The 27,059-nt window shown below is 48.4% G+C and overlaps 13 non-coding genes and 2 pseudogenes across 13 annotated transcripts; all 15 read left to right on the top strand.

The window, feature by feature from the left end:
• Positions 1-656: 656 nt before the first annotated feature.
• On the top strand, positions 657-847 carry LOC142271398 (U2 spliceosomal RNA). Its single transcript, XR_012736457.1, has one exon. It is a non-coding gene; the product is annotated as a U2 spliceosomal RNA (small nuclear RNA).
• Positions 848-2,234: 1,387 nt separating this feature from the next.
• LOC142271396 (U2 spliceosomal RNA) lies at positions 2,235-2,425 on the top strand. The gene has a single exon (XR_012736456.1). It is a non-coding gene; the product is annotated as a U2 spliceosomal RNA (small nuclear RNA).
• Positions 2,426-3,812: 1,387 nt separating this feature from the next.
• On the top strand, positions 3,813-4,003 carry LOC142271395 (U2 spliceosomal RNA). Its single transcript, XR_012736455.1, has one exon. It is a non-coding gene; the product is annotated as a U2 spliceosomal RNA (small nuclear RNA).
• Positions 4,004-5,390: 1,387 nt separating this feature from the next.
• Positions 5,391-5,581, top strand: LOC142271394 (U2 spliceosomal RNA). The gene has a single exon (XR_012736454.1). It is a non-coding gene; the product is annotated as a U2 spliceosomal RNA (small nuclear RNA).
• Positions 5,582-6,968: 1,387 nt separating this feature from the next.
• On the top strand, positions 6,969-7,159 carry LOC142271393 (U2 spliceosomal RNA). The gene has a single exon (XR_012736453.1). It is a non-coding gene; the product is annotated as a U2 spliceosomal RNA (small nuclear RNA).
• A 1,387-nt stretch (positions 7,160-8,546) lies between these two features.
• On the top strand, positions 8,547-8,737 carry LOC142271392 (U2 spliceosomal RNA). The gene has a single exon (XR_012736452.1). It is a non-coding gene; the product is annotated as a U2 spliceosomal RNA (small nuclear RNA).
• Positions 8,738-10,124: 1,387 nt separating this feature from the next.
• On the top strand, positions 10,125-10,315 carry LOC142271391 (U2 spliceosomal RNA). Its single transcript, XR_012736451.1, has one exon. It is a non-coding gene; the product is annotated as a U2 spliceosomal RNA (small nuclear RNA).
• Positions 10,316-11,702: 1,387 nt separating this feature from the next.
• Positions 11,703-11,893, top strand: LOC142271390 (U2 spliceosomal RNA). The gene has a single exon (XR_012736450.1). It is a non-coding gene; the product is annotated as a U2 spliceosomal RNA (small nuclear RNA).
• A 1,387-nt stretch (positions 11,894-13,280) lies between these two features.
• LOC142271389 (U2 spliceosomal RNA) lies at positions 13,281-13,471 on the top strand. Its single transcript, XR_012736449.1, has one exon. It is a non-coding gene; the product is annotated as a U2 spliceosomal RNA (small nuclear RNA).
• Positions 13,472-14,858: 1,387 nt separating this feature from the next.
• Positions 14,859-15,049, top strand: LOC142271436 (U2 spliceosomal RNA). Its single transcript, XR_012736492.1, has one exon. It is a non-coding gene; the product is annotated as a U2 spliceosomal RNA (small nuclear RNA).
• Positions 15,050-16,436: 1,387 nt separating this feature from the next.
• LOC142271424 (U2 spliceosomal RNA) lies at positions 16,437-16,627 on the top strand. The gene has a single exon (XR_012736482.1). It is a non-coding gene; the product is annotated as a U2 spliceosomal RNA (small nuclear RNA).
• A 1,387-nt stretch (positions 16,628-18,014) lies between these two features.
• Positions 18,015-18,104, top strand: LOC142271440 (U2 spliceosomal RNA; annotated as a pseudogene).
• Positions 18,105-23,543: 5,439 nt separating this feature from the next.
• LOC142271435 (U2 spliceosomal RNA) lies at positions 23,544-23,747 on the top strand (annotated as a pseudogene).
• Positions 23,748-25,134: 1,387 nt separating this feature from the next.
• Positions 25,135-25,325, top strand: LOC142271412 (U2 spliceosomal RNA). Its single transcript, XR_012736470.1, has one exon. It is a non-coding gene; the product is annotated as a U2 spliceosomal RNA (small nuclear RNA).
• A 1,387-nt stretch (positions 25,326-26,712) lies between these two features.
• Positions 26,713-26,903, top strand: LOC142271400 (U2 spliceosomal RNA). Its single transcript, XR_012736459.1, has one exon. It is a non-coding gene; the product is annotated as a U2 spliceosomal RNA (small nuclear RNA).
• The last annotated feature ends 156 nt before the right edge of the window (positions 26,904-27,059 follow it).

Genomic DNA, 27,059 nt, shown 5'->3' with positions numbered 1-27,059 from the left:
GATAGTAAGCTTTTCTGTAGTCTGCCTGTTGATGTATTTTCCGTTTGAACTGTGCACAACATGAAGAGACGGAACACTGGCGGCTTGTCACAATGCCCCCCGATGACATCACAATAGCGCTGCTGCCTAGAAAACAAGCTGCGCAGAAGTTGTTCTTTGGGTGGGAGGGTGGGCTAGTGGAAGGAGGGGGCAATCTCTTTTTTTCCCGGGTGGTAGGGGGATGACAGGAGAAGGGAAGCGGGTGGTGAGAAAGGTACAGAGGGCAGGGTTTGGGGGCTGGGAAGGAAAGGGAAAAGATTAGGGTTTGGGGATGATGAAAGGGCTTTCTACGGGTAAGGATGGCAAAGGGTGGCAGTGACGGAAAGTCAGGCAACCTGTCCTGTCCGTCTTTTTGTATCGTGAATTGGAAAGACTGCAAGGGGGAGGGGAGTTGCTTGCGCCCTAAAGGAGGAGTTATTCAGATTCATTGCAGTGGGCGGCGGCTGCAAAACGCACCATTCTTCTTGTTTTGGCTCTGCAAAGCAGCCTTTTCAAGGGTTGGCTTGGGTGACAAAATGTCTTGTGTAGGCGTGGGTTTGTCTCCCTCTCGCTCTCTCTCCCTAAGATGTGTCCGGCATAGGCCAGGGTGCCACTCGAGGCCCAAACCAATTCTGGTTATCGCTTCTCGGCCTTTTGGCTAAGATCAAGTGTAGTATCTGTTCTTATCAGTTTAATATCTGATACGTCCCCTATCTGGGGACCATATATTAAATGGATTTTTAGAACAGGGAGATGGAAAAAGAGCTTGCTCTGTCCACTCCACGCATTGACCTGGTATTGCAGTACCTCCAGGAACGGTGCACCCCTTCTTAACCCAGTTTCCAAAAGCAGAACTCAATTCACCTGATTCATATTAGCCCGATTTAATGAATTGGAAGAAAGCATACGTCTTCATATGCACCTCAATTTGGCCCATTCACTTTTCACACTTCCTCCTTTTGTTTTTTATCTTTCACACTTTTGACTTTCTTTATTCATCCAAATAGCAAACTCATCACCACTCAACCTGACCAACTCGGCTATGTCCCCGTGCTGCAGTTCTCTGTCTTATCTAGATCATTTGCAATTGAATGGAATAGATCCCTTTTGGACAAAGTGGATTCACCTGCTGCTGCAGTGACCACAGGTGTGATAACATCTAGAATTGGCATCTGGTGCGATCTCTCCGCTTCCACTCCAAAGAAAGTTACCTGTTTATTCCTATCATGCATTGGTTTTTGGGGTTTTCTTTGAGTAATGATGATCTCTTTAGTAGTCTGTTGGCGCCCTCTCCTGGAGGAATAGTTTGCTTGCTCTTGGACATTCTAAAAGAGAGGTCATGATAGACATTGAGCTTCTGAGCTCAATTGGGGACAGTCATGGGTGATGAATGTTTGCAACCTACTGCGAAGCCTCATACCGCAATATAAGGAACGTCAAATACTAAGAAAGGGCGGCCTATGAAAGAATTACTACTTTCAATAAGTACACTTAAACGGCTAATTGGGAATAGAAAAACTGTAAAAAGCCCTCTGAGAAAGCCCCCCTCTAACCTTTGATAGTAAGCTTTTCTGTAGTCTGCCTGTTGATGTATTTTCCGTTTGAACTGTGCACAACATGAAGAGACGGAACACTGGCGGCTTGTCACAATGCCCCCCGATGACATCACAATAGCGCTGCTGCCTAGAAAACAAGCTGCGCAGAAGAAGTTGTTCTTTGGGTGGGAGGGTGGGCTAGTGGAAGGAGGGGGCAATCTCTTTTTTTCCCGGGTGGTAGGGGGATGACAGGAGAAGGGAAGCGGGTGGTGAGAAAGGTACAGAGGGCAGGGTTTGGGGGCTGGGAAGGAAAGGGAAAAGATTAGGGTTTGGGGATGATGAAAGGGCTTTCTACGGGTAAGGATGGCAAAGGGTGGCAGTGACGGAAAGTCAGGCAACCTGTCCTGTCCGTCTTTTTGTATCGTGAATTGGAAAGACTGCAAGGGGGAGGGGAGTTGCTTGCGCCCTAAAGGAGGAGTTATTCAGATTCATTGCAGTGGGCGGCGGCTGCAAAACGCACCATTCTTCTTGTTTTGGCTCTGCAAAGCAGCCTTTTCAAGGGTTGGCTTGGGTGACAAAATGTCTTGTGTAGGCGTGGGTTTGTCTCCCTCTCGCTCTCTCTCCCTAAGATGTGTCCGGCATAGGCCAGGGTGCCACTCGAGGCCCAAACCAATTCTGGTTATCGCTTCTCGGCCTTTTGGCTAAGATCAAGTGTAGTATCTGTTCTTATCAGTTTAATATCTGATACGTCCCCTATCTGGGGACCATATATTAAATGGATTTTTAGAACAGGGAGATGGAAAAAGAGCTTGCTCTGTCCACTCCACGCATTGACCTGGTATTGCAGTACCTCCAGGAACGGTGCACCCCTTCTTAACCCAGTTTCCAAAAGCAGAACTCAATTCACCTGATTCATATTAGCCCGATTTAATGAATTGGAAGAAAGCATACGTCTTCATATGCACCTCAATTTGGCCCATTCACTTTTCACACTTCCTCCTTTTGTTTTTTATCTTTCACACTTTTGACTTTCTTTATTCATCCAAATAGCAAACTCATCACCACTCAACCTGACCAACTCGGCTATGTCCCCGTGCTGCAGTTCTCTGTCTTATCTAGATCATTTGCAATTGAATGGAATAGATCCCTTTTGGACAAAGTGGATTCACCTGCTGCTGCAGTGACCACAGGTGTGATAACATCTAGAATTGGCATCTGGTGCGATCTCTCCGCTTCCACTCCAAAGAAAGTTACCTGTTTATTCCTATCATGCATTGGTTTTTGGGGTTTTCTTTGAGTAATGATGATCTCTTTAGTAGTCTGTTGGCGCCCTCTCCTGGAGGAATAGTTTGCTTGCTCTTGGACATTCTAAAAGAGAGGTCATGATAGACATTGAGCTTCTGAGCTCAATTGGGGACAGTCATGGGTGATGAATGTTTGCAACCTACTGCGAAGCCTCATACCGCAATATAAGGAACGTCAAATACTAAGAAAGGGCGGCCTATGAAAGAATTACTACTTTCAATAAGTACACTTAAACGGCTAATTGGGAATAGAAAAACTGTAAAAAGCCCTCTGAGAAAGCCCCCCTCTAACCTTTGATAGTAAGCTTTTCTGTAGTCTGCCTGTTGATGTATTTTCCGTTTGAACTGTGCACAACATGAAGAGACGGAACACTGGCGGCTTGTCACAATGCCCCCCGATGACATCACAATAGCGCTGCTGCCTAGAAAACAAGCTGCGCAGAAGAAGTTGTTCTTTGGGTGGGAGGGTGGGCTAGTGGAAGGAGGGGGCAATCTCTTTTTTTCCCGGGTGGTAGGGGGATGACAGGAGAAGGGAAGCGGGTGGTGAGAAAGGTACAGAGGGCAGGGTTTGGGGGCTGGGAAGGAAAGGGAAAAGATTAGGGTTTGGGGATGATGAAAGGGCTTTCTACGGGTAAGGATGGCAAAGGGTGGCAGTGACGGAAAGTCAGGCAACCTGTCCTGTCCGTCTTTTTGTATCGTGAATTGGAAAGACTGCAAGGGGGAGGGGAGTTGCTTGCGCCCTAAAGGAGGAGTTATTCAGATTCATTGCAGTGGGCGGCGGCTGCAAAACGCACCATTCTTCTTGTTTTGGCTCTGCAAAGCAGCCTTTTCAAGGGTTGGCTTGGGTGACAAAATGTCTTGTGTAGGCGTGGGTTTGTCTCCCTCTCGCTCTCTCTCCCTAAGATGTGTCCGGCATAGGCCAGGGTGCCACTCGAGGCCCAAACCAATTCTGGTTATCGCTTCTCGGCCTTTTGGCTAAGATCAAGTGTAGTATCTGTTCTTATCAGTTTAATATCTGATACGTCCCCTATCTGGGGACCATATATTAAATGGATTTTTAGAACAGGGAGATGGAAAAAGAGCTTGCTCTGTCCACTCCACGCATTGACCTGGTATTGCAGTACCTCCAGGAACGGTGCACCCCTTCTTAACCCAGTTTCCAAAAGCAGAACTCAATTCACCTGATTCATATTAGCCCGATTTAATGAATTGGAAGAAAGCATACGTCTTCATATGCACCTCAATTTGGCCCATTCACTTTTCACACTTCCTCCTTTTGTTTTTTATCTTTCACACTTTTGACTTTCTTTATTCATCCAAATAGCAAACTCATCACCACTCAACCTGACCAACTCGGCTATGTCCCCGTGCTGCAGTTCTCTGTCTTATCTAGATCATTTGCAATTGAATGGAATAGATCCCTTTTGGACAAAGTGGATTCACCTGCTGCTGCAGTGACCACAGGTGTGATAACATCTAGAATTGGCATCTGGTGCGATCTCTCCGCTTCCACTCCAAAGAAAGTTACCTGTTTATTCCTATCATGCATTGGTTTTTGGGGTTTTCTTTGAGTAATGATGATCTCTTTAGTAGTCTGTTGGCGCCCTCTCCTGGAGGAATAGTTTGCTTGCTCTTGGACATTCTAAAAGAGAGGTCATGATAGACATTGAGCTTCTGAGCTCAATTGGGGACAGTCATGGGTGATGAATGTTTGCAACCTACTGCGAAGCCTCATACCGCAATATAAGGAACGTCAAATACTAAGAAAGGGCGGCCTATGAAAGAATTACTACTTTCAATAAGTACACTTAAACGGCTAATTGGGAATAGAAAAACTGTAAAAAGCCCTCTGAGAAAGCCCCCCTCTAACCTTTGATAGTAAGCTTTTCTGTAGTCTGCCTGTTGATGTATTTTCCGTTTGAACTGTGCACAACATGAAGAGACGGAACACTGGCGGCTTGTCACAATGCCCCCCGATGACATCACAATAGCGCTGCTGCCTAGAAAACAAGCTGCGCAGAAGAAGTTGTTCTTTGGGTGGGAGGGTGGGCTAGTGGAAGGAGGGGGCAATCTCTTTTTTTCCCGGGTGGTAGGGGGATGACAGGAGAAGGGAAGCGGGTGGTGAGAAAGGTACAGAGGGCAGGGTTTGGGGGCTGGGAAGGAAAGGGAAAAGATTAGGGTTTGGGGATGATGAAAGGGCTTTCTACGGGTAAGGATGGCAAAGGGTGGCAGTGACGGAAAGTCAGGCAACCTGTCCTGTCCGTCTTTTTGTATCGTGAATTGGAAAGACTGCAAGGGGGAGGGGAGTTGCTTGCGCCCTAAAGGAGGAGTTATTCAGATTTATTGCAGTGGGCGGCGGCTGCAAAACGCACCATTCTTCTTGTTTTGGCTCTGCAAAGCAGCCTTTTCAAGGGTTGGCTTGGGTGACAAAATGTCTTGTGTAGGCGTGGGTTTGTCTCCCTCTCGCTCTCTCTCCCTAAGATGTGTCCGGCATAGGCCAGGGTGCCACTCGAGGCCCAAACCAATTCTGGTTATCGCTTCTCGGCCTTTTGGCTAAGATCAAGTGTAGTATCTGTTCTTATCAGTTTAATATCTGATACGTCCCCTATCTGGGGACCATATATTAAATGGATTTTTAGAACAGGGAGATGGAAAAAGAGCTTGCTCTGTCCACTCCACGCATTGACCTGGTATTGCAGTACCTCCAGGAACGGTGCACCCCTTCTTAACCCAGTTTCCAAAAGCAGAACTCAATTCACCTGATTCATATTAGCCCGATTTAATGAATTGGAAGAAAGCATACGTCTTCATATGCACCTCAATTTGGCCCATTCACTTTTCACACTTCCTCCTTTTGTTTTTTATCTTTCACACTTTTGACTTTCTTTATTCATCCAAATAGCAAACTCATCACCACTCAACCTGACCAACTCGGCTATGTCCCCGTGCTGCAGTTCTCTGTCTTATCTAGATCATTTGCAATTGAATGGAATAGATCCCTTTTGGACAAAGTGGATTCACCTGCTGCTGCAGTGACCACAGGTGTGATAACATCTAGAATTGGCATCTGGTGCGATCTCTCCGCTTCCACTCCAAAGAAAGTTACCTGTTTATTCCTATCATGCATTGGTTTTTGGGGTTTTCTTTGAGTAATGATGATCTCTTTAGTAGTCTGTTGGCGCCCTCTCCTGGAGGAATAGTTTGCTTGCTCTTGGACATTCTAAAAGAGAGGTCATGATAGACATTGAGCTTCTGAGCTCAATTGGGGACAGTCATGGGTGATGAATGTTTGCAACCTACTGCGAAGCCTCATACCGCAATATAAGGAACGTCAAATACTAAGAAAGGGCGGCCTATGAAAGAATTACTACTTTCAATAAGTACACTTAAACGGCTAATTGGGAATAGAAAAACTGTAAAAAGCCCTCTGAGAAAGCCCCCCTCTAACCTTTGATAGTAAGCTTTTCTGTAGTCTGCCTGTTGATGTATTTTCCGTTTGAACTGTGCACAACATGAAGAGACGGAACACTGGCGGCTTGTCACAATGCCCCCCGATGACATCACAATAGCGCTGCTGCCTAGAAAACAAGCTGCGCAGAAGAAGTTGTTCTTTGGGTGGGAGGGTGGGCTAGTGGAAGGAGGGGGCAATCTCTTTTTTTCCCGGGTGGTAGGGGGATGACAGGAGAAGGGAAGCGGGTGGTGAGAAAGGTACAGAGGGCAGGGTTTGGGGGCTGGGAAGGAAAGGGAAAAGATTAGGGTTTGGGGATGATGAAAGGGCTTTCTACGGGTAAGGATGGCAAAGGGTGGCAGTGACGGAAAGTCAGGCAACCTGTCCTGTCCGTCTTTTTGTATCGTGAATTGGAAAGACTGCAAGGGGGAGGGGAGTTGCTTGCGCCCTAAAGGAGGAGTTATTCAGATTCATTGCAGTGGGCGGCGGCTGCAAAACGCACCATTCTTCTTGTTTTGGCTCTGCAAAGCAGCCTTTTCAAGGGTTGGCTTGGGTGACAAAATGTCTTGTGTAGGCGTGGGTTTGTCTCCCTCTCGCTCTCTCTCCCTAAGATGTGTCCGGCATAGGCCAGGGTGCCACTCGAGGCCCAAACCAATTCTGGTTATCGCTTCTCGGCCTTTTGGCTAAGATCAAGTGTAGTATCTGTTCTTATCAGTTTAATATCTGATACGTCCCCTATCTGGGGACCATATATTAAATGGATTTTTAGAACAGGGAGATGGAAAAAGAGCTTGCTCTGTCCACTCCACGCATTGACCTGGTATTGCAGTACCTCCAGGAACGGTGCACCCCTTCTTAACCCAGTTTCCAAAAGCAGAACTCAATTCACCTGATTCATATTAGCCCGATTTAATGAATTGGAAGAAAGCATACGTCTTCATATGCACCTCAATTTGGCCCATTCACTTTTCACACTTCCTCCTTTTGTTTTTTATCTTTCACACTTTTGACTTTCTTTATTCATCCAAATAGCAAACTCATCACCACTCAACCTGACCAACTCGGCTATGTCCCCGTGCTGCAGTTCTCTGTCTTATCTAGATCATTTGCAATTGAATGGAATAGATCCCTTTTGGACAAAGTGGATTCACCTGCTGCTGCAGTGACCACAGGTGTGATAACATCTAGAATTGGCATCTGGTGCGATCTCTCCGCTTCCACTCCAAAGAAAGTTACCTGTTTATTCCTATCATGCATTGGTTTTTGGGGTTTTCTTTGAGTAATGATGATCTCTTTAGTAGTCTGTTGGCGCCCTCTCCTGGAGGAATAGTTTGCTTGCTCTTGGACATTCTAAAAGAGAGGTCATGATAGACATTGAGCTTCTGAGCTCAATTGGGGACAGTCATGGGTGATGAATGTTTGCAACCTACTGCGAAGCCTCATACCGCAATATAAGGAACGTCAAATACTAAGAAAGGGCGGCCTATGAAAGAATTACTACTTTCAATAAGTACACTTAAACGGCTAATTGGGAATAGAAAAACTGTAAAAAGCCCTCTGAGAAAGCCCCCCTCTAACCTTTGATAGTAAGCTTTTCTGTAGTCTGCCTGTTGATGTATTTTCCGTTTGAACTGTGCACAACATGAAGAGACGGAACACTGGCGGCTTGTCACAATGCCCCCCGATGACATCACAATAGCGCTGCTGCCTAGAAAACAAGCTGCGCAGAAGAAGTTGTTCTTTGGGTGGGAGGGTGGGCTAGTGGAAGGAGGGGGCAATCTCTTTTTTTCCCGGGTGGTAGGGGGATGACAGGAGAAGGGAAGCGGGTGGTGAGAAAGGTACAGAGGGCAGGGTTTGGGGGCTGGGAAGGAAAGGGAAAAGATTAGGGTTTGGGGATGATGAAAGGGCTTTCTACGGGTAAGGATGGCAAAGGGTGGCAGTGACGGAAAGTCAGGCAACCTGTCCTGTCCGTCTTTTTGTATCGTGAATTGGAAAGACTGCAAGGGGGAGGGGAGTTGCTTGCGCCCTAAAGGAGGAGTTATTCAGATTCATTGCAGTGGGCGGCGGCTGCAAAACGCACCATTCTTCTTGTTTTGGCTCTGCAAAGCAGCCTTTTCAAGGGTTGGCTTGGGTGACAAAATGTCTTGTGTAGGCGTGGGTTTGTCTCCCTCTCGCTCTCTCTCCCTAAGATGTGTCCGGCATAGGCCAGGGTGCCACTCGAGGCCCAAACCAATTCTGGTTATCGCTTCTCGGCCTTTTGGCTAAGATCAAGTGTAGTATCTGTTCTTATCAGTTTAATATCTGATACGTCCCCTATCTGGGGACCATATATTAAATGGATTTTTAGAACAGGGAGATGGAAAAAGAGCTTGCTCTGTCCACTCCACGCATTGACCTGGTATTGCAGTACCTCCAGGAACGGTGCACCCCTTCTTAACCCAGTTTCCAAAAGCAGAACTCAATTCACCTGATTCATATTAGCCCGATTTAATGAATTGGAAGAAAGCATACGTCTTCATATGCACCTCAATTTGGCCCATTCACTTTTCACACTTCCTCCTTTTGTTTTTTATCTTTCACACTTTTGACTTTCTTTATTCATCCAAATAGCAAACTCATCACCACTCAACCTGACCAACTCGGCTATGTCCCCGTGCTGCAGTTCTCTGTCTTATCTAGATCATTTGCAATTGAATGGAATAGATCCCTTTTGGACAAAGTGGATTCACCTGCTGCTGCAGTGACCACAGGTGTGATAACATCTAGAATTGGCATCTGGTGCGATCTCTCCGCTTCCACTCCAAAGAAAGTTACCTGTTTATTCCTATCATGCATTGGTTTTTGGGGTTTTCTTTGAGTAATGATGATCTCTTTAGTAGTCTGTTGGCGCCCTCTCCTGGAGGAATAGTTTGCTTGCTCTTGGACATTCTAAAAGAGAGGTCATGATAGACATTGAGCTTCTGAGCTCAATTGGGGACAGTCATGGGTGATGAATGTTTGCAACCTACTGCGAAGCCTCATACCGCAATATAAGGAACGTCAAATACTAAGAAAGGGCGGCCTATGAAAGAATTACTACTTTCAATAAGTACACTTAAACGGCTAATTGGGAATAGAAAAACTGTAAAAAGCCCTCTGAGAAAGCCCCCCTCTAACCTTTGATAGTAAGCTTTTCTGTAGTCTGCCTGTTGATGTATTTTCCGTTTGAACTGTGCACAACATGAAGAGACGGAACACTGGCGGCTTGTCACAATGCCCCCCGATGACATCACAATAGCGCTGCTGCCTAGAAAACAAGCTGCGCAGAAGAAGTTGTTCTTTGGGTGGGAGGGTGGGCTAGTGGAAGGAGGGGGCAATCTCTTTTTTTCCCGGGTGGTAGGGGGATGACAGGAGAAGGGAAGCGGGTGGTGAGAAAGGTACAGAGGGCAGGGTTTGGGGGCTGGGAAGGAAAGGGAAAAGATTAGGGTTTGGGGATGATGAAAGGGCTTTCTACGGGTAAGGATGGCAAAGGGTGGCAGTGACGGAAAGTCAGGCAACCTGTCCTGTCCGTCTTTTTGTATCGTGAATTGGAAAGACTGCAAGGGGGAGGGGAGTTGCTTGCGCCCTAAAGGAGGAGTTATTCAGATTCATTGCAGTGGGCGGCGGCTGCAAAACGCACCATTCTTCTTGTTTTGGCTCTGCAAAGCAGCCTTTTCAAGGGTTGGCTTGGGTGACAAAATGTCTTGTGTAGGCGTGGGTTTGTCTCCCTCTCGCTCTCTCTCCCTAAGATGTGTCCGGCATAGGCCAGGGTGCCACTCGAGGCCCAAACCAATTCTGGTTATCGCTTCTCGGCCTTTTGGCTAAGATCAAGTGTAGTATCTGTTCTTATCAGTTTAATATCTGATACGTCCCCTATCTGGGGACCATATATTAAATGGATTTTTAGAACAGGGAGATGGAAAAAGAGCTTGCTCTGTCCACTCCACGCATTGACCTGGTATTGCAGTACCTCCAGGAACGGTGCACCCCTTCTTAACCCAGTTTCCAAAAGCAGAACTCAATTCACCTGATTCATATTAGCCCGATTTAATGAATTGGAAGAAAGCATACGTCTTCATATGCACCTCAATTTGGCCCATTCACTTTTCACACTTCCTCCTTTTGTTTTTTATCTTTCACACTTTTGACTTTCTTTATTCATCCAAATAGCAAACTCATCACCACTCAACCTGACCAACTCGGCTATGTCCCCGTGCTGCAGTTCTCTGTCTTATCTAGATCATTTGCAATTGAATGGAATAGATCCCTTTTGGACAAAGTGGATTCACCTGCTGCTGCAGTGACCACAGGTGTGATAACATCTAGAATTGGCATCTGGTGCGATCTCTCCGCTTCCACTCCAAAGAAAGTTACCTGTTTATTCCTATCATGCATTGGTTTTTGGGGTTTTCTTTGAGTAATGATGATCTCTTTAGTAGTCTGTTGGCGCCCTCTCCTGGAGGAATAGTTTGCTTGCTCTTGGACATTCTAAAAGAGAGGTCATGATAGACATTGAGCTTCTGAGCTCAATTGGGGACAGTCATGGGTGATGAATGTTTGCAACCTACTGCGAAGCCTCATACCGCAATATAAGGAACGTCAAATACTAAGAAAGGGCGGCCTATGAAAGAATTACTACTTTCAATAAGTACACTTAAACGGCTAATTGGGAATAGAAAAACTGTAAAAAGCCCTCTGAGAAAGCCCCCCTCTAACCTTTGATAGTAAGCTTTTCTGTAGTCTGCCTGTTGATGTATTTTCCGTTTGAACTGTGCACAACATGAAGAGACGGAACACTGGCGGCTTGTCACAATGCCCCCCGATGACATCACAATAGCGCTGCTGCCTAGAAAACAAGCTGCGCAGAAGAAGTTGTTCTTTGGGTGGGAGGGTGGGCTAGTGGAAGGAGGGGGCAATCTCTTTTTTTCCCGGGTGGTAGGGGGATGACAGGAGAAGGGAAGCGGGTGGTGAGAAAGGTACAGAGGGCAGGGTTTGGGGGCTGGGAAGGAAAGGGAAAAGATTAGGGTTTGGGGATGATGAAAGGGCTTTCTACGGGTAAGGATGGCAAAGGGTGGCAGTGACGGAAAGTCAGGCAACCTGTCCTGTCCGTCTTTTTGTATCGTGAATTGGAAAGACTGCAAGGGGGAGGGGAGTTGCTTGCGCCCTAAAGGAGGAGTTATTCAGATTCATTGCAGTGGGCGGCGGCTGCAAAACGCACCATTCTTCTTGTTTTGGCTCTGCAAAGCAGCCTTTTCAAGGGTTGGCTTGGGTGACAAAATGTCTTGTGTAGGCGTGGGTTTGTCTCCCTCTCGCTCTCTCTCCCTAAGATGTGTCCGGCATAGGCCAGGGTGCCACTCGAGGCCCAAACCAATTCTGGTTATCGCTTCTCGGCCTTTTGGCTAAGATCAAGTGTAGTATCTGTTCTTATCAGTTTAATATCTGATACGTCCCCTATCTGGGGACCATATATTAAATGGATTTTTAGAACAGGGAGATGGAAAAAGAGCTTGCTCTGTCCACTCCACGCATTGACCTGGTATTGCAGTACCTCCAGGAACGGTGCACCCCTTCTTAACCCAGTTTCCAAAAGCAGAACTCAATTCACCTGATTCATATTAGCCCGATTTAATGAATTGGAAGAAAGCATACGTCTTCATATGCACCTCAATTTGGCCCATTCACTTTTCACACTTCCTCCTTTTGTTTTTTATCTTTCACACTTTTGACTTTCTTTATTCATCCAAATAGCAAACTCATCACCACTCAACCTGACCAACTCGGCTATGTCCCCGTGCTGCAGTTCTCTGTCTTATCTAGATCATTTGCAATTGAATGGAATAGATCCCTTTTGGACAAAGTGGATTCACCTGCTGCTGCAGTGACCACAGGTGTGATAACATCTAGAATTGGCATCTGGTGCGATCTCTCCGCTTCCACTCCAAAGAAAGTTACCTGTTTATTCCTATCATGCATTGGTTTTTGGGGTTTTCTTTGAGTAATGATGATCTCTTTAGTAGTCTGTTGGCGCCCTCTCCTGGAGGAATAGTTTGCTTGCTCTTGGACATTCTAAAAGAGAGGTCATGATAGACATTGAGCTTCTGAGCTCAATTGGGGACAGTCATGGGTGATGAATGTTTGCAACCTACTGCGAAGCCTCATACCGCAATATAAGGAACGTCAAATACTAAGAAAGGGCGGCCTATGAAAGAATTACTACTTTCAATAAGTACACTTAAACGGCTAATTGGGAATAGAAAAACTGTAAAAAGCCCTCTGAGAAAGCCCCCCTCTAACCTTTGATAGTAAGCTTTTCTGTAGTCTGCCTGTTGATGTATTTTCCGTTTGAACTGTGCACAACATGAAGAGACGGAACACTGGCGGCTTGTCACAATGCCCCCCGATGACATCACAATAGCGCTGCTGCCTAGAAAACAAGCTGCGCAGAAGAAGTTGTTCTTTGGGTGGGAGGGTGGGCTAGTGGAAGGAGGGGGCAATCTCTTTTTTTCCCGGGTGGTAGGGGGATGACAGGAGAAGGGAAGCGGGTGGTGAGAAAGGTACAGAGGGCAGGGTTTGGGGGCTGGGAAGGAAAGGGAAAAGATTAGGGTTTGGGGATGATGAAAGGGCTTTCTACGGGTAAGGATGGCAAAGGGTGGCAGTGACGGAAAGTCAGGCAACCTGTCCTGTCCGTCTTTTTGTATCGTGAATTGGAAAGACTGCAAGGGGGAGGGGAGTTGCTTGCGCCCTAAAGGAGGAGTTATTCAGATTCATTGCAGTGGGCGGCGGCTGCAAAACGCACCATTCTTCTTGTTTTGGCTCTGCAAAGCAGCCTTTTCAAGGGTTGGCTTGGGTGACAAAATGTCTTGTGTAGGCGTGGGTTTGTCTCCCTCTCGCTCTCTCTCCCTAAGATGTGTCCGGCATAGGCCAGGGTGCCACTCGAGGCCCAAACCAATTCTGGTTATCGCTTCTCGGCCTTTTGGCTAAGATCAAGTGTAGTATCTGTTCTTATCAGTTTAATATCTGATACGTCCCCTATCTGGGGACCATATATTAAATGGATTTTTAGAACAGGGAGATGGAAAAAGAGCTTGCTCTGTCCACTCCACGCATTGACCTGGTATTGCAGTACCTCCAGGAACGGTGCACCCCTTCTTAACCCAGTTTCCAAAAGCAGAACTCAATTCACCTGATTCATATTAGCCCGATTTAATGAATTGGAAGAAAGCATACGTCTTCATATGCACCTCAATTTGGCCCATTCACTTTTCACACTTCCTCCTTTTGTTTTTTATCTTTCACACTTTTGACTTTCTTTATTCATCCAAATAGCAAACTCATCACCACTCAACCTGACCAACTCAGCTATGTCCCCGTGCTGCAGTTCTCTGTCTTATCTAGATCATTTGCAATTGAATGGAATAGATCCCTTTTGGACAAAGTGGATTCACCTGCTGCTGCAGTGACCACAGGTGTGATAACATCTAGAATTGGCATCTGGTGCGATCTCTCCGCTTCCACTCCAAAGAAAGTTACCTGTTTATTCCTATCATGCATTGGTTTTTGGGGTTTTCTTTGAGTAATGATGATCTCTTTAGTAGTCTGTTGGCGCCCTCTCCTGGAGGAATAGTTTGCTTGCTCTTGGACATTCTAAAAGAGAGGTCATGATAGACATTGAGCTTCTGAGCTCAATTGGGGACAGTCATGGGTGATGAATGTTTGCAACCTACTGCGAAGCCTCATACCGCAATATAAGGAACGTCAAATACTAAGAAAGGGCGGCCTATGAAAGAATTACTACTTTCAATAAGTACACTTAAACGGCTAATTGGGAATAGAAAAACTGTAAAAAGCCCTCTGAGAAAGCCCCCCTCTAACCTTTGATAGTAAGCTTTTCTGTAGTCTGCCTGTTGATGTATTTTCCGTTTGAACTGTGCACAACATGAAGAGACGGAACACTGGCGGCTTGTCACAATGCCCCCCGATGACATCACAATAGCGCTGCTGCCTAGAAAACAAGCTGCGCAGAAGAAGTTGTTCTTTGGGTGGGAGGGTGGGCTAGTGGAAGGAGGGGGCAATCTCTTTTTTTCCCGGGTGGTAGGGGGATGACAGGAGAAGGGAAGCGGGTGGTGAGAAAGGTACAGAGGGCAGGGTTTGGGGGCTGGGAAGGAAAGGGAAAAGATTAGGGTTTGGGGATGATGAAAGGGCTTTCTACGGGTAAGGATGGCAAAGGGTGGCAGTGACGGAAAGTCAGGCAACCTGTCCTGTCCGTCTTTTTGTATCGTGAATTGGAAAGACTGCAAGGGGGAGGGGAGTTGCTTGCGCCCTAAAGGAGGAGTTATTCAGATTCATTGCAGTGGGCGGCGGCTGCAAAACGCACCATTCTTCTTGTTTTGGCTCTGCAAAGCAGCCTTTTCAAGGGTTGGCTTGGGTGACAAAATGTCTTGTGTAGGCGTGGGTTTGTCTCCCTCTCGCTCTCTCTCCCTAAGATGTGTCCGGCATAGGCCAGGGTGCCACTCGAGGCCCAAACCAATTCTGGTTATCGCTTCTCGGCCTTTTGGCTAAGATCAAGTGTAGTATCTGTTCTTATCAGTTTAATATCTGATACGTCCCCTATCTGGGGACCATATATTAAATGGATTTTTAGAACAGGGAGATGGAAAAAGAGCTTGCTCTGTCCACTCCACGCATTGACCTGGTATTGCAGTACCTCCAGGAACGGTGCACCCCTTCTTAACCCAGTTTCCAAAAGCAGAACTCAATTCACCTGATTCATATTAGCCCGATTTAATGAATTGGAAGAAAGCATACGTCTTCATATGCACCTCAATTTGGCCCATTCACTTTTCACACTTCCTCCTTTTGTTTTTTATCTTTCACACTTTTGACTTTCTTTATTCATCCAAATAGCAAACTCATCACCACTCAACCTGACCAACTCGGCTATGTCCCCGTGCTGCAGTTCTCTGTCTTATCTAGATCATTTGCAATTGAATGGAATAGATCCCTTTTGGACAAAGTGGATTCACCTGCTGCTGCAGTGACCACAGGTGTGATAACATCTAGAATTGGCATCTGGTGCGATCTCTCCGCTTCCACTCCAAAGAAAGTTACCTGTTTATTCCTATCATGCATTGGTTTTTGGGGTTTTCTTTGAGTAATGATGATCTCTTTAGTAGTCTGTTGGCGCCCTCTCCTGGAGGAATAGTTTGCTTGCTCTTGGACATTCTAAAAGAGAGGTCATGATAGACATTGAGCTTCTGAGCTCAATTGGGGACAGTCATGGGTGATGAATGTTTGCAACCTACTGCGAAGCCTCATACCGCAATATAAGGAACGTCAAATACTAAGAAAGGGCGGCCTATGAAAGAATTACTACTTTCAATAAGTACACTTAAACGGCTAATTGGGAATAGAAAAACTGTAAAAAGCCCTCTGAGAAAGCCCCCCTCTAACCTTTGATAGTAAGCTTTTCTGTAGTCTGCCTGTTGATGTATTTTCCGTTTGAACTGTGCACAACATGAAGAGACGGAACACTGGCGGCTTGTCACAATGCCCCCCGATGACATCACAATAGCGCTGCTGCCTAGAAAACAAGCTGCGCAGAAGAAGTTGTTCTTTGGGTGGGAGGGTGGGCTAGTGGAAGGAGGGGGCAATCTCTTTTTTTCCCGGGTGGTAGGGGGATGACAGGAGAAGGGAAGCGGGTGGTGAGAAAGGTACAGAGGGCAGGGTTTGGGGGCTGGGAAGGAAAGGGAAAAGATTAGGGTTTGGGGATGATGAAAGGGCTTTCTACGGGTAAGGATGGCAAAGGGTGGCAGTGACGGAAAGTCAGGCAACCTGTCCTGTCCGTCTTTTTGTATCGTGAATTGGAAAGACTGCAAGGGGGAGGGGAGTTGCTTGCGCCCTAAAGGAGGAGTTATTCAGATTCATTGCAGTGGGCGGCGGCTGCAAAACGCACCATTCTTCTTGTTTTGGCTCTGCAAAGCAGCCTTTTCAAGGGTTGGCTTGGGTGACAAAATGTCTTGTGTAGGCGTGGGTTTGTCTCCCTCTCGCTCTCTCTCCCTAAGATGTGTCCGGCATAGGCCAGGGTGCCACTCGAGGCCCAAACCAATTCTGGTTATCGCTTCTCGGCCTTTTGGCTAAGATCAAGTGTAGTATCTGTTCTTATCAGTTTAATATCTGATACGTCCCCTATCTGGGGACCATATATTAAATGGATTTTTAGAACAGGGAGATGGAAAAAGAGCTTGCTCTGTCCACTCCACGCATTGACCTGGTATTGCAGTACCTCCAGGAACGGTGCACCCCTTCTTAACCCAGTTTCCAAAAGCAGAACTCAATTCACCTGATTCATATTAGCCCGATTTAATGAATTGGAAGAAAGCATACGTCTTCATATGCACCTCAATTTGGCCCATTCACTTTTCACACTTCCTCCTTTTGTTTTTTATCTTTCACACTTTTGACTTTCTTTATTCATCCAAATAGCAAACTCATCACCACTCAACCTGACCAACTCGGCTATGTCCCCGTGCTGCAGTTCTCTGTCTTATCTAGATCATTTGCAATTGAATGGAATAGATCCCTTTTGGACAAAGTGGATTCACCTGCTGCTGCAGTGACCACAGGTGTGATAACATCTAGAATTGGCATCTGGTGCGATCTCTCCGCTTCCACTCCAAAGAAAGTTACCTGTTTATTCCTATCATGCATTGGTTTTTGGGGTTTTCTTTGAGTAATGATGATCTCTTTAGTAGTCTGTTGGCGCCCTCTCCTGGAGGAATAGTTTGCTTGCTCTTGGACATTCTAAAAGAGAGGTCATGATAGACATTGAGCTTCTGAGCTCAATTGGGGACAGTCATGGGTGATGAATGTTTGCAACCTACTGCGAAGCCTCATACCGCAATATAAGGAACGTCAAATACTAAGAAAGGGCGGCCTATGAAAGAATTACTACTTTCAATAAGTACACTTAAACGGCTAATTGGGAATAGAAAAACTGTAAAAAGCCCTCTGAGAAAGCCCCCCTCTAACCTTTGATAGTAAGCTTTTCTGTAGTCTGCCTGTTGATGTATTTTCCGTTTGAACTGTGCACAACATGAAGAGACGGAACACTGGCGGCTTGTCACAATGCCCCCCGATGACATCACAATAGCGCTGCTGCCTAGAAAACAAGCTGCGCAGAAGAAGTTGTTCTTTGGGTGGGAGGGTGGGCTAGTGGAAGGAGGGGGCAATCTCTTTTTTTCCCGGGTGGTAGGGGGATGACAGGAGAAGGGAAGCGGGTGGTGAGAAAGGTACAGAGGGCAGGGTTTGGGGGCTGGGAAGGAAAGGGAAAAGATTAGGGTTTGGGGATGATGAAAGGGCTTTCTACGGGTAAGGATGGCAAAGGGTGGCAGTGACGGAAAGTCAGGCAACCTGTCCTGTCCGTCTTTTTGTATCGTGAATTGGAAAGACTGCAAGGGGGAGGGGAGTTGCTTGCGCCCTAAAGGAGGAGTTATTCAGATTCATTGCAGTGGGCGGCGGCTGCAAAACGCACCATTCTTCTTGTTTTGGCTCTGCAAAGCAGCCTTTTCAAGGGTTGGCTTGGGTGACAAAATGTCTTGTGTAGGCGTGGGTTTGTCTCCCTCTCGCTCTCTCTCCCTAAGATGTGTCCGGCATAGGCCAGGGTGCCACTCGAGGCCCAAACCAATTCTGGTTATCGCTTCTCGGCCTTTTGGCTAAGATCAAGTGTAGTATCTGTTCTTATCAGAACAAACTGAGCTAGCTACACTTGACGAGATACGATCAGGGAGACGAGCTCCGAAGCCCAGCCGAGACCGGAAGAGGGAGATCGGACGGAAGAAGAGCTTGGCAGAAAGAAGCAAGAAGACGAAGGCTCGGAGAAGACTTGGGGAGACCAGAGGAACTTCGAGGAGGAACACAGCGGGAGAAGACACCCGGAGAAGAATCCAAGATCCAGCTCCGGGAACTCAAGCAGGAACCAGCCATGGCAAGCAAGCCAGAGAAGGCAGCCAAGAAGGCTCAGGACCCAGGGACCTCCAGGAAGGCTCATCCAGAGGCTTCTTCGGCCCAAGAGGCCCCTACCTCCGACGCCAGCCAGCCGGAGGGAGCCCGGACGCCGCCTGAAAAGGCTCCAACCCTGGAGCCTTGGATGCGGCAGACGGTCGCCCTGAAGCTAAAGGCGGTGGATGGTAGGTTGCCGGACATGTCCAGCGACGTGTTCTGCAAGAAGATGATTCTGGATCAGGGCTTCTCCAGGGCGGAAACCCTGAGTGTCCAGACCTTCATGACTGGCATTTTTCTGGTAACCTTTGCCACGGTGAATGCCTGCAGGAGATACTGGGAGGCGATGAACGCAGCAATGCCGGACTCCCCTTTTCATTCTTTTTTAGGATCCTGTCCTATACAGAGGGATGAGAAGAGGATCACGGTCTCCATGCGGAACCCGCACACCCCAGGAAGAGACATCTCCACGTTCCTGGGACGTCTCTGCACAGTGGTGAGGGAGCCATCCCACATCCTTAACGGCAACGGATTCTGGACGGGTAAGTGGTCAGTAACCGTTCGACTCTACAGGGAACCAGCATCCGAGGATGGTCTCCAGCACCTGCCCCCGACATTCTCTCTGGGAAACTCCTTTGGTCTCATCTACTACCCGGACATGCCACACAACTGCAGGAAATGTGGCGGGAAAGGGCATTCGATGAAGACCTGCAAGGAGGACGCCTGCAGGGTTTGCCGGGTGACGGGACACAGCTCCAAGGACTGCCCAAAGAAGAAGACTTGCAACCTATGTGGACAGGCGGACCACCTTTACAAGGACTGCCCACAGCGGGAGAAATCCTGGGCAAGGGTTGCCGCGGTGACCCAGTATCGGGTAGTCGCAGCTTCGTCGACCAAGGCAGCTACGACCAAGGCCACAGAGGCCAAGGACAAGGCGGCCAAGAACCCGGCGACCGTGGCTCCAGCCGATGCCCCAGCAGCCACGGAGTCCAGGAAAAAGGGTAAGAAAACTGTTGCCCCCTCCCTGGTCCCCCCCCCTGTCACCCCTGTCCAAACCCCTCCCCCCCCGGCCAACCCTACTGAGGATTCCACTACCTCCACCTCATTTCCCTACTCCTCAGTTGGTCTCCTCACCCCCCCCCCAAAGCCCACTCTCCCTCCCCAGACCATGAGAGCAGAGGACCTCAGCACTCTTGCACTTTTCACCGAGGAGGATTTTCCAGCTCTTGTCTCCTCAGGTACAGGCCAAAGGAAAAGGAAGGTGGAAGATAGTCCTGTCGCAGAACCTTCCAAGCTGTTCATTGTGGATCCCAATCCACCCCAGGAAGAGGAGGATGGCCTCCTCCCAGAACCGGACGTGTTGGAGCAGATGGTGGAGTCCCTTGTGGCCGAAGAAGAAATGGAGGAGTCGGAAGCCACTGAGGCACCATCCCTGCTCGATCAGCTAGAAGAAGAGGGTCTGCTGGAGATACCCTTACCAGCAGGTGCCAAAGAGGAAGAACCGCCCGACCGGAGTGGTAACTAAGGCACACCGCCTGCGCTAACTTTCTCTTTCCTCCAATGACTGCTAACATTAACATCTTTTCCATTAATGTTAGGAGCATCAGAGACAAGTTCCGACGTCAGACAATTTTTGCGTTCCTTAACACTCAGTCTAGTGATGTATTTTTCCTGCAGGAATGCTCCCTTCCCTCCTCTAGGTCCTTCAACCATCTGGCCAGGGAGTGGACCCATGGCCCATCCTACTGGTCCGGCGGAGGCGACTGTAGGTCCGCGGGGGTCGCCGTGCTGATCAGGGGAAGCGCCTTCACATTGGACTCTGTTCAGGAAATCGTCTGCGGCAGGTTACTGCTCGTGGATGGCACCTGGGCGGGAGAACCTGTCAGGTTCATCAATGTGTACGCTTCTCCTGTGAAGAGCGATCGACTGGAGCTCCTCCAAGCCCTGCGCCCTCAGCTCGCTACCGCCAGGACGGTAGTGATGGCCGGGGATTTCAACTGCCCGATTGAGGAGGATGGACGCAGTTCTGGAACGGCTGCCAAGTTGGACGTCACATCCAAACTGCTCATTGAGATGGTGACCGAAGCCTCTCTTGTGGACGTTGTTGGCTCCATCGGACACGGATCCGTGAACTATTCATGGTGCCGATCCGATGGCTCGCTGCGTTCCAGGATTGACTTTGTGTTTACCTCTCGGGCGGTTGGGCGGAGTGGGCACTCGATGGTCCCCTGCTTCTTCTCTGACCACAGAGCCATTCACTTTCAAGGTGTGCTGGGCCATGGCTTCCCCATTGGCCCGGGCTCCTGGAAGCTGAACTGCTCTCTGCTGGAAAAGGGTGAGATTCTGGAGGAGCTTAGAGCTGCCTACTCCACGTGGCGGGCCTACAAGGCGGGCTTCCAGTCTGTTTCTGACTGGTGGGAATACGTTAAACTCGAGTTCCGTTTCTTCTTTCAGGCAAAGAGTCAACAACAGGCGTGTCTGAAGAGGAGGGACTTCAGGAGACTCCAGCGTGAGCTGCGTTCCCTGCAGGACCTTCTTCGATGCGGCTGGGACGTGAGAGAGGAGCTGGAGGAGACTAAGAGGAGCCTGAAAAGGCACTTCGAGGAGGAGTCCGAGCGAATTGTCTTCCGTTCCAAAGTGGAGAACCTGGAGAAGGGTGAGAAATGTAACTCGTTCTTTTTCAGGAAACTCCACGCCGGTCACACGCCCATGAATGAACTACGAGACGAGAGTGGAAGCATGCGACGCGGGAAAGAGAACGTGATGAAGGTCGTCAGCGACTTCTACAGCGAACTCTACGCCCGCAAGACTACTGACCCCGAGGCCGCCGATAAGTTCCTGTCAGGTATCACTAACCATCTTGACCCTGCAGACGCGGCGGCCATGGATGTTCCTCTGACGGTGGACGAGCTGCTCTCGGCCGCCAAATCCTTTAGCTCTGGCAGGACACCGGGCAGTGACGGCCTCCCAGCAGAGCTCTATGTAGCGCTGGGAGACCTAATCTGTCCGGACCTGTTAGGGCTGTATGAGGAGATGGTGGTGGAGGGCAGAATGCCTCCATCTCTGAGGGAAGGAATGGTCACGATCCTGTACAAGCGTAAAGGAGAGAGGTGCGACCTGAAGAATTGGCGTCCCATCACCCTTCTGAACGTCGACTACAAGATCCTGGCCAAGACGATGGCAACGAGATTGAAGACTGTTATCGGACGGATCATCCACCCGGATCAGACCTGCGGCATCCCCGGACGTCGCATCGCAGACAGCCTGGCTCTCATGCGGGACACGGTCGAGTACATCAAAGCCCGCCGGGTGCACGCAGCCCTGATCTCGTTGGATCAGGAAAAGGCCTTCGACCGTGTTTCCCATGAGTTCCTGGGCAAAGCTCTGCACAGGTTAGGTTTGGGTAACATGTTTTGCTTGTATGTCCAACTAATGTATTTTGATATTCACAGCTCGGTGTTGGTAAACGGCTGGAAGACTGACCCCTTCCCGGTCCTCTCAGGGGTCAGACAAGGCTGTCCTCTGTCACCTCTTCTTTTTGTTTGTGTTATAGAACTCTTTGCAGAGGCTATCCGGCGGAATGGAGAGATCAGAGGGATCACCGCACCAGGACCAGAACGCTTCGAGGTCAAGTGCTCGCTCTACATGGACGACGTGACCGTCTTCTGCGCGGACCGGCGCTCAGTCGACACCCTCGTCCAGACCTGTGAGACCTTCGGACGGGCTTCGGGAGCCAAAGTCAACTGCGGGAAGTCGGAAGCCATGCTCTTCGGGGACTGGCAGCCGGCCTCTTCCGCCCCCTTCCCTTTCAGCATCCAGCCGGATTTCATCAAGGTTCTTGGAGTCTGGTTCGGGAAGGAAGGAGCAGCCCTCAAGTCCTGGGAGGAACGCTTGACCAAGATCACCCAACGGATCGGTCTGTGGAGCCTCAGACGCCTCACCTGTGAGGGCAAAGCACTGGTCCTGCGTAACGAGGTACTGCCCGTGCTGCAGTACACGGCCCAGGCCTGGCCCCCCCTTGCCACCGTGTGCAGGGCCATTACCAGGACGGTGTTTCGTTTTGTCTGGGGATCCAAGATGGACAGAGTAAAGCGGAGCATCATGTACAAGGATCCTCGCAAGGGTGGGAAGGGCGTACCCGATATCCCCACCCTCCTGCGATCCTCCTTCGTATGTGACTGCGTTCGCCGAACTCTGCGAGTCAAGAGAGGTTCCGCGGGTGGGTCCATGTCTCGCTTCTTCCTGCTCCCCCTTTGGAGACGGTTAGGCTGGGACAAGTGGGACAGCTCCTTCCCCTACAACTGGACGACGCCATGGTTCTACGGAGACGTGGTTCGGTTTGTGAGGGAACACCAACTGGAGGGACTCAAGCCTGATTTGTGGAAGCCAAAGACTATCCACAAACTCATCAGAGCCAAGGACGAAATGGAGAACATTCCAGGACTTCATCACGACACACTGGAGACTGTTTGGACAAACGTGTCATCGGCTGGATTGACCAACGGGCACAAGGACTTGTCATGGATGGCGATACAGGGCGGACTGCCCGTCCGGTCATTCATGCACGCCCGGAACCTGTGCAAAACCCGGTACTGCCCAAGGTGCCCCTTCGTGGAGGAAACATCGCTGCACGCCTTTTGGGACTGCCGTTTTGCACAGCGCCTGTTGGTTGCCCTGGAGGATGACCTGAGGAACTCCGTCCCCAGAGGGAGCCTATCATACCATTCCGTACTTTATGGACTCTTCCCTGGGACTCACACCGTTGGAGCCATCCAGGAGGCTTGGCGCCTTATGAACTGCTTTAAGGACGCTATTTGGGTCGCCAGGAACCGGCTCATCTTGAAGAGGGAGAGGATGTCTATCCAGGATTGCCGCAGGCTGATCCACAGCCTGCTCAGAGACTATTCCATCATGGACAGTCCGGACGACAGCGCCGAGGAGGAGGTTTAAACCTCTTCAATGCCCCCTCCCTCCTTTTCCCGTTATGTGCGTCTTTCAATAAAGCTTCGGGCCTGTGATTTCCCCACCCTATCCCCCTTTTCCCCTACCCCCACCCCCCAATCGCCGGTTCGTCGTTATTTATTGTCTAACTTTTTCTTTCAGCTTGAGTGTTATGGATAGCATAGGAGCGTGATGTATAGTTTAGTGCGTCGTACTCTATGGCTATGTAAGAATGATTGTATATTTCTGTGTGTACGGGGCTGCGGCACTGTACACGGTTTGTTACCTTTTTGTGAGTAGTGCATGATAATAAAGATGCTGTTAAATCAAAAATCTGTTCTTATCAGTTTAATATCTGATACGTCCCCTATCTGGGGACCATATATTAAATGGATTTTTAGAACAGGGAGATGGAAAAAGAGCTTGCTCTGTCCACTCCACGCATTGACCTGGTATTGCAGTACCTCCAGGAACGGTGCACCCCTTCTTAACCCAGTTTCCAAAAGCAGAACTCAATTCACCTGATTCATATTAGCCCGATTTAATGAATTGGAAGAAAGCATACGTCTTCATATGCACCTCAATTTGGCCCATTCACTTTTCACACTTCCTCCTTTTGTTTTTTATCTTTCACACTTTTGACTTTCTTTATTCATCCAAATAGCAAACTCATCACCACTCAACCTGACCAACTCGGCTATGTCCCCGTGCTGCAGTTCTCTGTCTTATCTAGATCATTTGCAATTGAATGGAATAGATCCCTTTTGGACAAAGTGGATTCACCTGCTGCTGCAGTGACCACAGGTGTGATAACATCTAGAATTGGCATCTGGTGCGATCTCTCCGCTTCCACTCCAAAGAAAGTTACCTGTTTATTCCTATCATGCATTGGTTTTTGGGGTTTTCTTTGAGTAATGATGATCTCTTTAGTAGTCTGTTGGCGCCCTCTCCTGGAGGAATAGTTTGCTTGCTCTTGGACATTCTAAAAGAGAGGTCATGATAGACATTGAGCTTCTGAGCTCAATTGGGGACAGTCATGGGTGATGAATGTTTGCAACCTACTGCGAAGCCTCATACCGCAATATAAGGAACGTCAAATACTAAGAAAGGGCGGCCTATGAAAGAATTACTACTTTCAATAAGTACACTTAAACGGCTAATTGGGAATAGAAAAACTGTAAAAAGCCCTCTGAGAAAGCCCCCCTCTAACCTTTGATAGTAAGCTTTTCTGTAGTCTGCCTGTTGATGTATTTTCCGTTTGAACTGTGCACAACATGAAGAGACGGAACACTGGCGGCTTGTCACAATGCCCCCCGATGACATCACAATAGCGCTGCTGCCTAGAAAACAAGCTGCGCAGAAGAAGTTGTTCTTTGGGTGGGAGGGTGGGCTAGTGGAAGGAGGGGGCAATCTCTTTTTTTCCCGGGTGGTAGGGGGATGACAGGAGAAGGGAAGCGGGTGGTGAGAAAGGTACAGAGGGCAGGGTTTGGGGGCTGGGAAGGAAAGGGAAAAGATTAGGGTTTGGGGATGATGAAAGGGCTTTCTACGGGTAAGGATGGCAAAGGGTGGCAGTGACGGAAAGTCAGGCAACCTGTCCTGTCCGTCTTTTTGTATCGTGAATTGGAAAGACTGCAAGGGGGAGGGGAGTTGCTTGCGCCCTAAAGGAGGAGTTATTCAGATTCATTGCAGTGGGCGGCGGCTGCAAAACGCACCATTCTTCTTGTTTTGGCTCTGCAAAGCAGCCTTTTCAAGGGTTGGCTTGGGTGACAAAATGTCTTGTGTAGGCGTGGGTTTGTCTCCCTCTCGCTCTCTCTCCCTAAGATGTGTCCGGCATAGGCCAGGGTGCCACTCGAGGCCCAAACCAATTCTGGTTATCGCTTCTCGGCCTTTTGGCTAAGATCAAGTGTAGTATCTGTTCTTATCAGTTTAATATCTGATACGTCCCCTATCTGGGGACCATATATTAAATGGATTTTTAGAACAGGGAGATGGAAAAAGAGCTTGCTCTGTCCACTCCACGCATTGACCTGGTATTGCAGTACCTCCAGGAACGGTGCACCCCTTCTTAACCCAGTTTCCAAAAGCAGAACTCAATTCACCTGATTCATATTAGCCCGATTTAATGAATTGGAAGAAAGCATATGTCTTCATATGCACCTCAATTTGGCCCATTCACTTTTCACACTTCCTCCTTTTGTTTTTTATCTTTCACACTTTTGACTTTCTTTATTCATCCAAATAGCAAACTCATCACCACTCAACCTGACCAACTCGGCTATGTCCCCGTGCTGCAGTTCTCTGTCTTATCTAGATCATTTGCAATTGAATGGAATAGATCCCTTTTGGACAAAGTGGATTCACCTGCTGCTGCAGTGACCACAGGTGTGATAACATCTAGAATTGGCATCTGGTGCGATCTCTCCGCTTCCACTCCAAAGAAAGTTACCTGTTTATTCCTATCATGCATTGGTTTTTGGGGTTTTCTTTGAGTAATGATGATCTCTTTAGTAGTCTGTTGGCGCCCTCTCCTGGAGGAATAGTTTGCTTGCTCTTGGACATTCTAAAAGAGAGGTCATGATAGACATTGAGCTTCTGAGCTCAATTGGGGACAGTCATGGGTGATGAATGTTTGCAACCTACTGCGAAGCCTCATACCGCAATATAAGGAACGTCAAATACTAAGAAAGGGCGGCCTATGAAAGAATTACTACTTTCAATAAGTACACTTAAACGGCTAATTGGGAATAGAAAAACTGTAAAAAGCCCTCTGAGAAAGCCCCCCTCTAACCTTTGATAGTAAGCTTTTCTGTAGTCTGCCTGTTGATGTATTTTCCGTTTGAACTGTGCACAACATGAAGAGACGGAACACTGGCGGCTTGTCACAATGCCCCCCGATGACATCACAATAGCGCTGCTGCCTAGAAAACAAGCTGCGCAGAAGAAGTTGTTCTTTGGGTGGGAGGGTGGGCTAGTGGAAGGAGGGGGCAATCTCTTTTTTTCCCGGGTGGTAGGGGGATGACAGGAGAAGGGAAGCGGGTGGTGAGAAAGGTACAGAGGGCAGGGTTTGGGGGCTGGGAAGGAAAGGGAAAAGATTAGGGTTTGGGGATGATGAAAGGGCTTTCTACGGGTAAGGATGGCAAAGGGTGGCAGTGACGGAAAGTCAGGCAACCTGTCCTGTCCGTCTTTTTGTATCGTGAATTGGAAAGACTGCAAGGGGGAGGGGAGTTGCTTGCGCCCTAAAGGAGGAGTTATTCAGATTCATTGCAGTGGGCGGCGGCTGCAAAACGCACCATTCTTCTTGTTTTGGCTCTGCAAAGCAGCCTTTTCAAGGGTTGGCTTGGGTGACAAAATGTCTTGTGTAGGCGTGGGTTTGTCTCCCTCTCGCTCTCTCTCCCTAAGATGTGTCCGGCATAGGCCAGGGTGCCACTCGAGGCCCAAACCAATTCTGGTTATCGCTTCTCGGCCTTTTGGCTAAGATCAAGTGTAGTATCTGTTCTTATCAGTTTAATATCTGATACGTCCCCTATCTGGGGACCATATATTAAATGGATTTTTAGAACAGGGAGATGGAAAAAGAGCTTGCTCTGTCCACTCCACGCATTGACCTGGTATTGCAGTACCTCCAGGAACGGTGCACCCCTTCTTAACCCAGTTTCCAAAAGCAGAACTCAATTCACCTGATTCATATTAGCCCGATTTAATGAATTGGAAGAAAGCATACGTCTTCATATGCACCTCAATTTGGCCCATTCACTTTTCACACTTCCTCCTTTTGTTTTTTATCTTTCACACTTTTGA

Source organism: Anomaloglossus baeobatrachus, unplaced genomic scaffold (assembly GCF_048569485.1).
Source record: "Anomaloglossus baeobatrachus isolate aAnoBae1 unplaced genomic scaffold, aAnoBae1.hap1 Scaffold_3366, whole genome shotgun sequence".
Lineage (NCBI taxonomy): Eukaryota > Metazoa > Chordata > Amphibia > Anura > Aromobatidae > Anomaloglossus > Anomaloglossus baeobatrachus.
The sequence above is the reverse complement of the archived record's forward strand: the minus strand, read 5'-3'. Positions and strand labels throughout refer to the sequence as shown.